This window comes from Crocodylus siamensis, chromosome 10 (genome assembly GCF_052110815.1).
Source record: "Crocodylus siamensis isolate JL-2025a chromosome 10, ASM5211081v1, whole genome shotgun sequence".
NCBI classification, from domain to species: domain Eukaryota; kingdom Metazoa; phylum Chordata; order Crocodylia; family Crocodylidae; genus Crocodylus; species Crocodylus siamensis.
In genome coordinates this window covers 26,233,051-26,248,350 of record NC_143404.1, presented here as the reverse complement: position 1 = coordinate 26,248,350, position 15,300 = coordinate 26,233,051, and the positions used below count along the sequence as shown (strand labels likewise).

At 45.7% G+C, this 15,300-nt stretch overlaps 1 pseudogene; it reads left to right on the top strand.

Annotated features, from left to right (window-relative positions):
- Positions 1 to 13,796: 13,796 nt before the first annotated feature.
- On the top strand, positions 13,797 to 14,837 carry LOC149856363 (uncharacterized; annotated as a pseudogene).
- The last annotated feature ends 463 nt before the right edge of the window (positions 14,838 to 15,300 follow it).

Here is a 15,300-nt window from a genome sequence, read left to right as displayed (position 1 = left end):
TATCCATTAAATGCAGAGAAAACATTTGATAGAAGAGCATGCAACTTCCCCCTTAAAAAAGTCTTGTACAAAACTATAACCAAATGGCTTTTGGTTTCCAGTCACTGTTATCTGGTTTTCATACCAGCCTCAAATCACCTGTGTAAATCAGTGGGCCTAAATTTCTCCTGTTGGATTACACAGAGTAGCAGGCATGCCTATTGTCTGCTTTATTTTTAATATTGGCCAGGGAGCCTTTCACATAGATGACAGAGAATAATGAATGTATCACAAGTAAAACTTGCAGAAACGCACCTGCTATTGACAGCATTTTTTTTGTCTCACCTCAATATTTTCCTAAAGCTAGTATCTAAAGGAATCTGTAGGCATGTCCAGATGAGCATGCATGTGCAACAGCCTGCATTTCCCATGGCACAAAAAGTAGTGGCACATATTTGTGTAGCTGCTTTTTGTCCCAGGGCATGCCCCTACATGCACGCTCTGACATGTGGCAAATGGACCCAGGTGGGGTAGGGAACACTGAGGCCAGCAACTATTCCATTCCCAGCAGCCTTACTTGGTGTCCTGGGGGCTGTTGGGGCAGTAGTGGTGCTGGTCCAGCAGACTGCAGCCTGACTGGGAGCTGGGGTGTGGCTCTGCCCAACCAGGCCCTGTTCCTGGTGGCATACATTGCTGCCACATAATTCACACTTTTTTTAAAGCGGCAGCAGTTTTTTGACACTGGGCTCTCCCAGTATCAAATTTTGGTGCAGTGTGGTGAACAGGTGCACATGCTGCATGTGGCTTGCAGCACCTCAAACAGCTTTGATATGCCACAAACCACACATGCATGCTCACCTGGATGCTATCTATGGGTTCAGGAAACTTCCTGGCTTTAAAAAATAATATGCCAAACCTAAATGCCAAGTGTAAATTTGACAAGCCTGGAAAAGTTATTCCTCCCAGAAAAACATTTGGGGGTACAAGTAGGCAATAAATTCTATAGGATACACAGGAATTCCTATCTGAAACAGCCTAGAAGAGCTGTATGATTTAAATGTCAAGCCACTGCCTCAGCAAATGAAATAAGATTTGAAGGGCTGGCAGAAATATGAATTTCTTGGGAAGAACGCACAGCCACAGTCCAAATGAATATTTTGCCAAGGATCTCGCTCTTGTTTCAAAATCTGCCTAGATGAAACTCTACCAGAACTACAGAAAATGTTGTAAATATTTATATGAAATAATAAAACAGTGAGCATGATTGCAGATACTTTGAAAAGGCCCATTAAGTGATCTGTGGCTGGGGCAAGAGCTCATTCTGTAATATGGTAACACTCTATTAGAGTGATTTGACAAATCACATAATGTTTCTCTAGACAAAGACAACACAAATAATATACCTGCCTTTTGTATAATTGTAAATGCCAGTATTTATAGAGCTGTTAAAATTTCCTGAATAGATAGTCTATGTGTGTGTATGTGTGTGGGTATCCAAATTGGAGACTTAATGTTATGTATATGTGACTCACATATTTATGTACCAAAACCTTTGCAAAAATTATTGTTTACACAAAGTATTGACTATAGGATGGTCAAGAGGATGGTCAAAAAAGACATATATTACACCCAGCAGGCATGTCTCCATGAGCAGTAACGTGTTTCCTGGGGGACAAGTAGCAGCGGCACAAGCTGCTGCTTGTCCCTGGGGAATGTCATGTAAGCTCCAGTGTATGGCAAGTTACCCCACATGAGGTAGGTGAAGCTGGGGCCAACAACTGTGCTGGTCCCAGCAACCTCACCTGGGGTCCTGGAGGCCTCCGGAAGCTGCAGCCATGGCTTTCCTGCAGCTGGGAGCCTGGCTGGCCAGGCTCTGGCTTTGGGTGGCGAACACTGCCACCATGTGCTTCACCCCACTTCCTTTGGTATGGGTTTTTTAATTATGGGATCTCCTGGTGTCAAGAAAACCTGCCACGCTGCAAAGTAGCAGTATGGGGAACATTTGTATGTGTGGGGTGTGGCGCTGCAGACAGGTCAGTAGCACCACATACTGCACATCCACACTCATCTGGACATACTCAACATGTTTAATCTTAAAAGGACACTTTTTTGTAAGGCTGGCTGTGACCAAAATAATCATGGATTTTTTGCTAAAAACCCCTACATAGAAGATACGCCCTGATAAGACGCAAGTTATTTCACTCAATTCAGGAGTAAATGGATTAAATTCTATGACATGTTATATGAAAGGTCAGGTTAGATGATATAATGGTCTTTTCTGGCCTTAAAATCTATGAACTTATGAAACCCTGATGCTCCTGGGAGTCAGCAGGACATTTATATATGGTTTTATTACAACATACAGTACACAGAAATCATTCCTGTCCATGCTAGTCAGGAAAATTGTGCATGAATTATGCCAGTGGCAGCTATGTTTAAATAAAGTTATGACTAGCATGGTTTTAACTCTAAAGTGGTCAAGGCCTAAGGGGAAGAACAAGCAAATGGATTTTTTAAAGTGATTAAATAGTTGTTACCACTGATGGAGCTACACTGTTGCTAGCAGTACACAGATATAGTGACAGAAGGTCACAGCAACCAGCGGTTTGTAACCACTGCATTACCTAGAGTTGCACAGCAGTAAAAACGCTGACACTGGTATATATGCTCACTTTCTGACCACTGCTCTCAGAGGTGGAGATATATTAAAGGAATCAACAGGGGAAGATTTTAAGGGGGGAAAAAAATCTAGTTTGGACAACCCCTTATTGTGTCAACTCATTATGATTTACTAGTGCTCTCCAAGGAAATCAAATTTAATATATTACAAAAATATCCAGCAGTTTAATCAATTGTGACCACATTTCAGAGCTCACACACTTCTGATTTATGACTACTCATTGGAAAATAGACATTTGTTTAGTACTTTGTAAAATGATGCATCTGGCTTTTTGTTTCCAAACATCATTAAGAAAATGGACAGGGTGGTAAAGTACAGTGTACGAAAAAGTTAGTTGTGTATAGAGTATTGTTATTTATATATTATATTTAAATATCAGCATTGCCTGTTTCTATATATATATATGTGTCCTGCACCACCTGTTCATGCAATTTTAGTCTTCTCTGGTGCAAGCTCATATATATATACACACACGGAGAGAGAGAGAGAGAGAGAGAGGCACTGCACATATACACATATTGTTTCTCTGTTTTTTCTATATGTATCATATATTTACATATATAACGTCGGTCTTAGAGGAAATACATTTATTATTCAGACCCATGCTATCAAAATCAGCCTTGCACATAAAAAATCCCCTTAAGAATAATGGGGGGTGGGGAGGAGAGAGAGAACCTCTCACACTGTGTGTAACCTTCAGCTGCTAAAATCTTAACAGCTTTTCCTCATGTACAGCCTTATAAAAAAGATATCACTTGAAAGATATTTAAACATTATCTGCACTATTTTTATCCACTTTATGTTACATTGTTTCTGATGTCATTAGTTCCCACGCAGTCATATTGTTTTTTAAAAATTACAAAAGTACTCATATATCCTGAACATCTTACCCACTTTGTTATAATCAAATAGAAAACAGATAGCCTTTATTTACTTTAGTTTTTCTTATCTTTTCTTTAAAAAATATTTTCTGGGACACTTCAATATTTGAGTGGAATCAAGTAGTTTTTCAGACAAATGCATTTCTCTTTCACTTTGCAAACAGTCAACAAAATGCACTTTGGTTTAAACAAAAGCATTTGTCCCTCATACTTTTTACGATCATGCAGACCTATGGGTTACTTGTAAGTTATTTTGTTGTGTCTTTCCCTACTTGATATTTGTTATTCACAGTGTGTGACAAATCTAAGTCACGTGGTATTGTTTCCGCTCTCATCAAAGAAGACTCAAATTACATGAACAGGTGGTGCAGGACAAATATCAAATACCTGTCTAATGTGAATACCCATATCAGTATGAAAACAGGTAGAAAAGACCTCCCACCCAAAACTCATTTGCATCAATTTGTGTCAAAACAAAACCACAGAGTTGTAAACACAGAAGAATTAAAATATCATTAGGAATGTAGAAAAATGTTTACAAACATTTCCTCCTTGCTTGCCAGCTCAAAGATGTTCTTTTAAGCTAATTATTTTTGCCAGTGAACTTTTAATAATACTGTATTACAGTAACAATCTAACCCATCTGTAATTTTTAAATCATATTTTAAGTACATTAAATAATAACGAAATCTGTTGACCAAAATAATTATAGATGCATTGTTATCATGTATTAGTTGTCATTATCATACGTGTTGATTGCTAAGATTTTTTTTTTCATATCAGAGAAGTTGCATTTATTTCTCATTTGGCTGACTTGAGCTTGCTTACGTAAATGTTTAATTTTTCTTGCTATTATTTTTCATTAAAACAAAATAACCACCATCACAACTCTAAACATCAATTAACATTTTTATGTCTATTAACCAATGAATATCTTAAGATGTATTCATTAGACTGGTTTTAGGATTATAGAGTCAAATCTTGTTTATGCTACCTACAAACCTATGTTAAATTACCTGCAGGTAACTGTAGCTGCAGGTAATGTGGAACAAAAAGGTGGGCCAATTCAAGGCCAGCTGGTTCCTGGGTTCTTTACCCAGGAGGGGTATTAGTAGGCATAATCTAAGATAGAGACTTGGGTGAATTTAGTATTTTGTAAAGGAGGGTACAAATGTAGCACACATAACGGAATATATTTTTTCTCCACTTAAACAGAAACTTGACACTTTGATAGTATGCTAAGGGCCTAGCACTAGCACTGTATTATTCAGTTTAAAATCAAAAAACAAAAACAAATATAATTATTGGAATGCCAACTAATTTGCTAAGTTGCTACACCATTGCACCTCCCTACCCCCCCCAGATCTGCCCCGGTAAAGGGAATGATGTAATCATGTAGAGGTTCGTTAGATCCTCCTGCATTTTTATTAATATCAGTAATACCATATTTACTTGAATATAGAGGTGAGGTTTTTTCCCCCCCAATCAGCATAGGGAAAAAACTCCTTGTCTTGCAGCCATATACAAAGGAACCTCACTAAATACATTGTCTGTCATTAAATTGCTGCTATGTGCCCAGTAATAGAAAACAACTATGAACCTGATTAAATGCAGCCAACACAGAACATGACTATAAAACATGTGCTCTAAATTGGACAAACATATTAATGGAAACCTACTGCAAGACTAAGTTAATAGAGCCCATCTGAATAAGATATGTAGTAGTAATCTGAGGGGGTCAGGTGCCCCCTTGCTCTCTGCCCCCCCCCCATTTTTCCCCCACTTACCTATAAACTTAGTTCATCCAGAATGTATATACAAACGAGGCACAGGACAACCTTCTCATTTGTATATACATTTTTGGAGGATCCAAGGATTCATGACAAGAACACCTGGTTCAGTCACAAATGGGAAGCTAATTAGCACATAGATCCTTTGTTGGGGGTATCTGGAGTACACACACGTACTGAGCAGTGCTGAGGTATGGAGTCACCATGGATTGAAACATTGTTGACTCTGGTGAGGTTCAGCCCAGTGAACTATATGGTTAGTCATGAGCCTTTTGGTTTTAGACTAATGTTATTTATAGTTTGTCCTATATATAAATAGGTGCCAATGTGTAGCTTAAAAGTATGTTTATGCTAGTAGTATGTTAAAACTATGTTTATGAAGGGAGAGGTTGGGGGGGGGTCAGAGGGAAAGGGGGTATATGACTCCCTCAGATTTACTTTCCTTGCTGTAGTAGTGGGGGGGAGAGACAAACATGTGAAAAGTATGTTTATACCTGTGCTCAAACTTGCAGCTGTTGCAAAAAACATAAAATTCATCAATTCTGGGTGAACTAAGCTCATGAGTACCCATAGCATGAAGTCAGTGGCTGCTTACAGATGTTTAACCCCTCCCCACAAAACAACACTTTACTGGAAGAAGCAGCACTTTACTTCGATCCAGCTTCACAGCATCTGTATAGATCAGGAGCTTCAGTGGGGCTTTCTGCTGCTTTTCTCTAAGACTGATTCAATCAACTATTAGAGAAAATAAGGAAGAACATCTTTATGGTAAGGGTGACCAGAATCTGGAATACACTTTCCAAGGAGGTGGTGCAGTCCCCAACTTCGGAAGTCTTAAACAGGAGATTGGACAGACACCTTGCTGGAATCATTTGATCTCAGCGGTATTCCTGCCCAGAACATTGGGGTTGGACATGATGATCTTTTGAGGTCCCTTCCAGCCCTTAATTTCTGTGATTCAGTGAAAAGCACCAAAAAAGTCCCAGCAGAGCCTGATCTATACAAATGCTGCAGAGTAATAGGGGTGAAGTAACAGGGGTGAACTAACATGCTGATTCTTCTGGTAAAACATGGATATTGGGGATTTGGGGTTTTTTTTAACATTTGCCAGCAGCCACTGACATTATACAGATGTCAGGTGAGCCAGGTCCAACTAACATAGTGCCTCTTATGGGCCTGTGCTGGGCTCAGTGTGGAAGCATGCTGAATTTACAAAAAAGTGCTGGGGGTTTTTTTTAATATCTTCCAACAACGAGTGTTCTTAAATTTGCCCCTCACTTCCCAGAGAAGGCCGGGTCTGACAGTAAGTAGGGAGAAGGAGATGCAGGGAGAGGTTGGGGTGGGGGGGAGTCAGAGGGAAAGGGGGGTATACGACTCCCTCAGATTTATTTTCCTTGCTGTAGTAGTGTGTGTGGGGGAGGAACAATTTCAAGGCAAACATCCAATAATTAGATTCTATACATGGAAAATTATAACAAATTCATAATTTTTCCCTATATAGGATCTAATTATGAGGAGTATCTTATATTTGAGTAAATATAGCAGTTTAAAGGAGAAGGCAATGTTAGAAGCTGTTCTCAGTTATAATATAAAGGTTAAACCCCCCCATCAAACTAGGCCAAAACTAATACAAATTGTCCAAAGGTATTGTGCCATTACTCTGCAGCCATTATAGTTAAATGTTTGTCTCTTATTCAGATTCATATCACTAAACCTAGCCTTCTTGAGTATCTTAATCTTAATAGTGTCTCCTAGTTCACTGTCAGTCATTTCCAGGGATCTGGGTTTTCTCCTCGCCATAGAAAAATGCGGTAAAAAGTGGATTTTCTCATTTTAAGTAGAAAAATCCAAATTTTTCTCCTTTAAAAAAGAAAAATGTGGGAAACGATGGGTTTTCCCTTGCAGGCTGGCAGAGTTCCAGCCTGCAAAGGGATGGGAGGACAGCTGGAGGATAGTGATGATCAGGCAGGGGGAGCCACATGCATATGAACACTCATACATGCACATGGCAGCCAGGCCCAATGGACAGCACCTTCAGTAGCTCCCCACAGGTAAGTGGAGGGGGGGGGAGAGAGGATTGAGACCCCCGTAGCGAGGGAGGGGTTGGGCACGGCTGAGGTTTGGGGGTGGTGTGTGGGGCAGTATGTGGGGCCTGGGTGGGAATGTGCAGCCCACAGGGTCCAGGCAGGGAGTGGGACATAGTCATGAGTGACTTGTCCTGGGGGTGGCAGGGGTCCTGGCTCTCTGTCACTGCATGCACTCCTTGGGGGGCATAGAGTCATGTACCCCCCAGATTTGTGTGTGGGAAGGGGACAGATGTGGGCTCAGGGCTCCCTGCCCTGCTGCCCTCTTCCTGGGGCCTCCATGACCCAGCGGGCAGGACCCAGAGTGGCAGAGCAGGGTGGGGAAGCTCAGTACTGCTGCTGGGAGCCCCACACTCCCATGATAAGCTGACCTGTGCCCACCCGGCAGTAGCAAGTGTGGCAGTGTGAAGTTATGCCCCCCACTGCTCGTAGGTGGCCAGGGGGGCACCTTGCCATGGCAGTGCAGCAGCACCAAACCTCCTCACCCTATTCTGCCCTGCCATGCCAGGTCCTGCCTGCTGAGCCATGGAGGCCCCGCAAGGGAGGGCAGCAGGGTAAGGAGCCCCAAGCCCACAGTGGCCAGCTCAAACCTGTGGCAGCTGTGCTCTGTATTCTGTTCTGCTACAACAGCCACTGCTTCCCAAGGGGGCAGCCAGGGCTTGGGCACTGCTGTGAGGGCAGAGGGTTGTGGATCCCTGGCCCCATAGCTCTGGCAGGTGGGGACCCCTTCCAGGTCTGGCAGCAGGGCTGGGGGCACAGGAAGCTGTGGGTAGGGAGTGAGGGCCACCAGCAGGGCCAGAGAGCTGTGCATAGGGGCACTGGCAGGGCTGATGGGGCGGTTGGTGAGGGGCACCAGCAGGGCTGGAGGGCTTTTGCTTGGAAGTGAGGGGCAATGGCATGGACCAAGCACTGTCATATCAGGACTGTTCAGCACCACAAAGCAGTGGGAGCACACAGCTGAACCCATGTCCTGGTGAGTGAAGCGGGCAGGGGGAGCTCTGATTTTCTATGATAAAAAAACCAAAATCAAATGCCCACATTTATAGGTTTTTAGAATTTATTTTATTATAGTGTTGAGGCACTGATAGGCTTTCAAATTACTTTAAAATTGTAAATATATCAATAAAACATTGTGTTCAACTGATACCTATATATAGGAGTGTTTCATTTTAATTGTGGAAAAACGTGGATTTGGGGTTTCTAAATCAGAGAGTTCACCATTTTTATCAGAGAATTTGCATTTTAAAAAAAGAAAACTAGGATCCCTGATAATTTCTATACATGAGTTAGTATCATCACACCTGAGTAAAGGTTTTTAGCTAGAGCTAAGAACAGTGTTCAGGGCTGTAACATAGAAGAGAGGGATGGCTAACACACAGCAGAATTGCAGAAGAAAGAATACTTTGAATAGTGGAACATCAACACCATTAAAAAGGAGAGAGGGTCATTAATACCTGTGGAGTGGAAAAAGATTAGCAAGATTCAGGGAGATGATAATGAGCCATGAAGGCAATTGACTCCCTTAGCACTGCCTGAATAGAAATGTCGATGGCACTCCCAGGCAGTTGATTTTAAAGCTTGGGTAAAGCAGGAATCAAAGGGCATTTTTACACATGCACACGTTGCAGTTGTATAAGTGGCAAAATGCGCGTCAGTGCTGAGAAAATGGAAGTGGAGCACTTTTGAAATAAAACACGTTGGAAGTGCTTTAGTTCCAAAGCACACCTCTGCCATTTTCTGCATGCTGACATGCATTTTGCTGCTTTTAGAACTGCACACAGCGCAATGCAGTTTGCTTCAGCTTGTGTGCAGAGTCTGCTCTGAAGCAGCAGATCTCCGGCACATCTCAGGAAAAAAGTATGTGTATAAAAGCCTAAGTGAGGCACAACTACACCGCTGCACTACCATGCACCTGCCCCAGTAGGGACCAAATGTATCCATGCAGGGTTCTTTAGAGACTCCTGTATTTCTATTATTAACAGTAATAGTTTATAGGAACAAGCATTGTGCAGATCTCATCTCAGCCATAATGTAGACAACCCTTAAAGCTGCTTTTGATGTATGATTGCTTGACATAGCTTTATATCTGTTTCTACGTTTGGCTTATACTTCAGTATTAACAAAGAATTATATGTTCTATCATTGGCTTTTAGCTGAAGAGGGAACAGCAACTGTTTTCTCTTGATACATACACTACTGTTTTCCCTCTATACACATGGTGGCCAAACCATGGCTTTCAAGCTGCACGTGGCTTGCTGCACAGGACTTGCGGCTCTCCAGGGCTTCTCCGCTGAAGCCGCTTCTCCCCAACATGGCTCTGGGGGACACTGGGCTGCCGAGGGTGGGGGCTGCAGCTGTGCTGCTTACCCCAGGGCACACTCCCAGAGGGGAAAGCCAGAGCAGTTTGGTGGTGCAGGATGGGGAGAGGGTGGTAACCTCCACTCCAGGTCAATTAGCACTCCCTCTCCCTCGCTCTCCAGTTTTGATGGAGGATTGGATGCGACTCCCAGGGTGAGTAACTCTGGCCACCCTTACTCTATACCATTAATAAAAATGAACATTTAAAATTTCAGTAGAACTAGTAAAAGCCAAGCAGCAAATTTTAAGAGTTAAGGAAACGTCTTACTACTTGATATGTTCATAGAATCATAGGAAAGTAGGGCTGGAATGGAACTGTATTGGACTCATCTCTAATAGACTCCTGTGACAGATTTGTCCTGAGCAACTGTAGCGTATGAAAGTATGAAAAAAGAAACAAATGCATTTGAAATCAACAAAAGGGTGCAAAAGGGGTGTCTCAGTCCCCATGCTTTTTAACAGCTACTTTTCATTCCTGCTTCTTCACTCATTCAAAGGCAGCAATGGTAAGATTTATCTTCAAACCAGACTTGATGGAGGCTTGATCAACATTCCAAGGCGTAGAGTGAAAACCAAGGTGAAAGAACTGTTTTGAAAGATTTCCTGTTTGCAGGTGATGCAACCTTGGTTGCCCACACTGAATCTGTCCTACAAAATCACTTAGGCAGATGTTCTGAATCATGCAAGAGATTTGGGATAGTAATTAGTCTCAAGAAGACTGTGATCATCAGAGATCTGGGTGTTCCATTCACTGCAGAAAAATGGAGAAAACATGGATTTTCTTCTTTAAGGGAGAAAAACTCAGATTTTCTCCTTTAATGGGGAAAAATGTAGGAAACTTCTTGCAGACTGGCAGAGTTCCAGCCTGGAAGGGGCTACTTGGGGTTGGAGGTGGTGGGACACAGGGGGCATCACCTGCATGTATGTATGCACACACATGCACATGGCCAGCAATACAACCATGCAGTGGTGGAGAGGAGCTCCCTCAGCTGCCTGCAGGTACGTCTGTGGGAGAGAGCACAGTGATGCATGGTGGGGGAGGGGGAAGCATAGGTGACATGGGGGCAGACTGAGGCAGCCACAGTGAGGGAAGAAGTGGGGCAGGGTTGGTGGCTGGAGCTGGATCTGGGGATGTTGCCCAGCTGGGGTGGGAATGTGTGGCTGCAGGGCCCAGCTGGGGGAGAAGGATGGGACCACAGACAGCTCATCCAGGGTGCTGACACCCTGCTGCTGAGTGCACGCCTGGGGATGGTTTGTGTGCCAGAAGTGACTCATCAGAGGGGCGGGGGAGAAAATTCCCCCCCATATTTGTGTGGGGGGTGGGGGTGGATTCAGGCTGCCCAATGCAGAGCTCAGGGCTCCATCCTCTGTTGCCTCCCCCCTGGGGGCCTCTGCAGTCCAGCAAGTGGGAACCAGCACGGGAGGGTAGAGTGGGGTGGAAAGGCTCACTGCTGTTGCTGCTAGGAGCTCCATGCTGGCCACAGCACCATAGCAAGATAACCCCTGCCTGCCTAGCAGCAGTGGGGGGACCACAACTCCATGGCAGTGGTGGAGGCTTGGGGCTGCCACCATCATCACTGGGAGCCCTGAATGAGCTGTATCACCATGATGAGGCACCCCCTGTCCACCCCAGCCCCTACTGCTCCTGGTGGCAACAGCACTGAGCCTCCTTGCTCTGCTTTGCTCTGCTCTCCCATGCCAGGTGTTGCCCACTGGCTTGTGGAAGCCCATGAAGTGAGGGCAGCAGGGCAGGGAGCCTTGAGCAGCAGGGCAGGGACCTTTGAGTAGCACAAGATTGACACACAGAGAAACCACTATCAAAAAGAAAAGGTAGTGGTGGATTGGCCATTGCAGGAGAATTGGGAGAAGACCATATCCCCAAGAATATCTTTTATAATGAGATTTGAGACAGCTCTAGAAAACAGGGTGGCTGTATATGGCAGTATTATGATGTGTGCAAAAATGACATGAAGTCATTCAACATCACTGTAGAAAACTGGGAGGAGTGTGCAAAATCTGGAGGGAACATCTCACACTGGGTGCAGCTCAGCATGAAGCAGTTTTGATCCAGAGGATGGAAGCAAAGCAAGAAAGAAGACAGCAGCTTGCTGTAAATTTGGACTCCAACTTAGACAATATATGGATCTGTGAAACTTGTAACAAGCTGTATCACTTTCTAAACTGGGCTTGTCAGCCACAAACAGATTCATCAAACATCTGACCAGACCACTTAAATGTACACCATGATCTAGAGGACTGATGGTTGCTAGGCACTACTTTGAGAACCTCTTCCCCAGTTACCCCCTGTGGGTAGCCCCTGGGTACCTGTTGCTGGTTTCACTGGGCTAGGGTCCTCAGGCAGGGTGTGTGCTCATCCCCTGCTGTGCCATGGGTAGGGCCCAGCTCAGTATTGCCTGCCAATGGGCCTGCCGCTGGTGTTTCTCCAGTGCTTCTGGTGGGCATTGTACTCATCACAGTCCCATGAGTCTCCTCTGGGCAAGATGAAGCTGGTTCCTCAGCTGCCACATGGAACACAGCCAGCTGTCTAGCCTCTGTGAGACATGTGGCCCACATCCCTTTCGCTTCCTATGCAGCAGGGACAGCTTCCTGTCCTCTGGCAGGGGTAAGGATGGCCAGACTTGTTTCCAGTTCCTTGGCTACTGTTCCCCTGCCTCCAATGTGTTTTTTGGCCCATTATCCTGAGGCTACAGGCCAATTGGGAGTGATCTTCTGGCTGATGTGGTGCCAGGTCTTCCATGTGTACTTTGTGGCTCCATGACACTGCAGGCGGGTGAGTCAGGTGGGGGGCTGTCAGTTTCCTACTACATGGTACCATATTTGCTCATGTACAACACATCCCAGAATAAGATAAACATCTTGTTTTTGAAAGGCAAAATAAAGAAGAAATGATCTTTCCTTGTAGTAAGTGAGCAGCAGCAATCGCAGAGCTGAAACTTTTTGTCTTTCTATTCCCTGGGCGCATTTACACAAGATATTTAACTTTACATTAGCAGTTTACTATGAAGTAAGCATCTGCGTCTACATGTGCACATGCTTACATCGCAGTAAACCTCTCTCATACTGAGTAAATTTGCTACCTGCAAATGCAAGCAGCAAATTTACTCAGTGTTAGTAATGGCACTGTAGTGCTTGTGTAGATGCCTGACGGTGAACAAAATCTGCTCCTGGACAGATGTCCACTGGGGTGGGAGATAGCGCCTTGCCCCCAGGAGTTGCCTGCTGCTGGGTGGGTTCCACCACCAGAGCCTGGGGAGAGACTATGTCCCCCTTCTCTGAGATCATAATGGGGAAGCAGGGGCTGGGAGATCTTTATATCCCAGCGCTGGTTTCTTGACCACAGGGCTGGTGCTGGGAGAATATTATCTCACAGCCTCAGGAACTAGGAGACAGCATCTCCTGGCCCAGCATTCCCTGCTAGCCCCTTGGCTCACACCCAGGGGGAACACTGGAGCTCTCCCAAGTGGTGGTAGGGGCCATTGGATGGCTGCAGGGAACTTGGAGCAAATCTCCCTAATCCTCATATGTGTAGACACCTACGGAAAAACCCTTACTGGGTGCATCTACACATGACGCTATGTCACTGTAGCAATGCACTATGGCACTCGACAATGCACTAAACGCAGTTGGGATCCCGGAGCAGCAGGGAGAGGAGGGATCCAGGCACATGTGTGCCCCCTTACCAAACTCAAGGCAGAGGAGGATGCAGCAGCAGTGGAGCCAGCAGTGGGGACAGCAGCAGCTGATCACCCTAAGTAAGTAGGCAGAGGGACTGGATGCAGCTGAGCTGGATCTGGAGGGGAAGCCCCCTGGATCCCTCTTAGCTGAGCAGGTACAGAGCCGTGGTCCCAAGCCACGCTGTATGAACAGAGCGAGCAAATAGAGCGCACCGGCGTTTGCACTGGGGTTCGCGCCAGCGGGTGAGCAGAAAGGACCAGGAGGGAGACTCCTACTAGGGCAGGGTGAAGGCACAGCACTAAGCTAAAAACAAGCAGCAACTCCTATGATGGTGTTGATGCGGAGTGCTGCCAGGGCCCTTGCCCAGGGGGGAGCAGCCTACCCGGGTCTTGTCTGAGGCCTCCACCCAGACAGAGCCCATGGGGAAGCAGGTGTCCCCCTACCCCCCGCCTGTGGGGGTTGCCCAGCAAGGACCAGGGGGGCAGGGATTGGGGACCCCCACACCTGTTCCACAGGCCTTAGAGCCCTGGAGGTGCAGATGAGGGAGCTCCAGGAGGAGGTTAGCAGGCTGAGGGGAATCAGGAAGGTGGAGGAAGAAATTGATGGCTATTTCCTTTCCCTGCAGGGCCACACACCCAAGGAAGAAGCACCTCAGGAAGTGCCCTCCACTGCAGAGTGGCAAATGGTAAACTCCAGAACCTGGGCTGCTTGTAACACAGCAGTACCAGTTCCTCCAGTCCGGCTGGAGAACAGGTATGAGGCCCTGGCAACGCTGGAGGGGAAGGAGGGAGAGGAGACAACTTCACATTCTCCACACTCCAAACAGGCCGAAGGAGCTAAGCAGTCCCAGAGGAGAAAGCATCGAGTGATCATCCTAGGCGACTCTATCCTGAGAGGTACAGAGGGGCCCATCTGTTGCAAGGACCCCTCGACACACGAGGTCTACTGCCTACCCAGAGCAAAGATTCATGACATGATGAGGATGATCCAAGCCACAATGCAGCCCACCGATTACTACCCCATGGTCCTAATCCATGTGGGTACTAATGATGCGGCCAGGAGAAGCCCTGATCGCCTGATGGCAGACTACCATGCTCTGGGGGGTGTGCTGAAGGAGATAGGTGCACAGGTGGTATTCTCTTTTGTTCTACCAGTGAGCAGATGTGGTAGACGGCATGAGACGTGCATCACAGAGACCAATTGGTGGCTTCGGGAATGGTGTCTTGAGGTGGGCTTTGACTTCCTTGACAAGGACCTGCATGTCACGATGAGAGACATGCTCGGATGGGATGGGCTCCACCTTTCCCCTAAAGGTAAGTGTGTGTTCTCTTCTAGGTTGGCGGATCTCCTCTGGCAGGTTTTAAACTAGGCTCATTTGGGGAAGAGGAAGATGAGGGAGGAGGAAGCCTCGGACTGCTAAAAAAAACAGTACTCACAAGTACAGCCCAGCCTAGACCGATGAACGGAACATATACACAGGTAAGCAATAGAGGCCAGGGCAATGCTGTGATTAGGGGGCCAGTACACACATCCTCAGGAGGCCTCAAATGCCTCAACACAAATGCTTGTAGTATGGGAAACAAGTATGGGAAACAGTGGAACTTACCCTCCTGCTAGCTGACACTAACCTAGACATAGTGGGCCTCACTGAAATGTGGTGGGACTCAACACATGACTGGGCGGTGAATATCAAGGGCTATAGGCTGTACAGGAGGGACAGGACAGGGAGGAAAGGTGGGGGTATGGCACTCTACATTAAGGAGGAATACACATTGTCATCAGGTAGCAAAGAGACAGAGGAGGGGCACACGGAAGTGCTCTGCATTAGAACA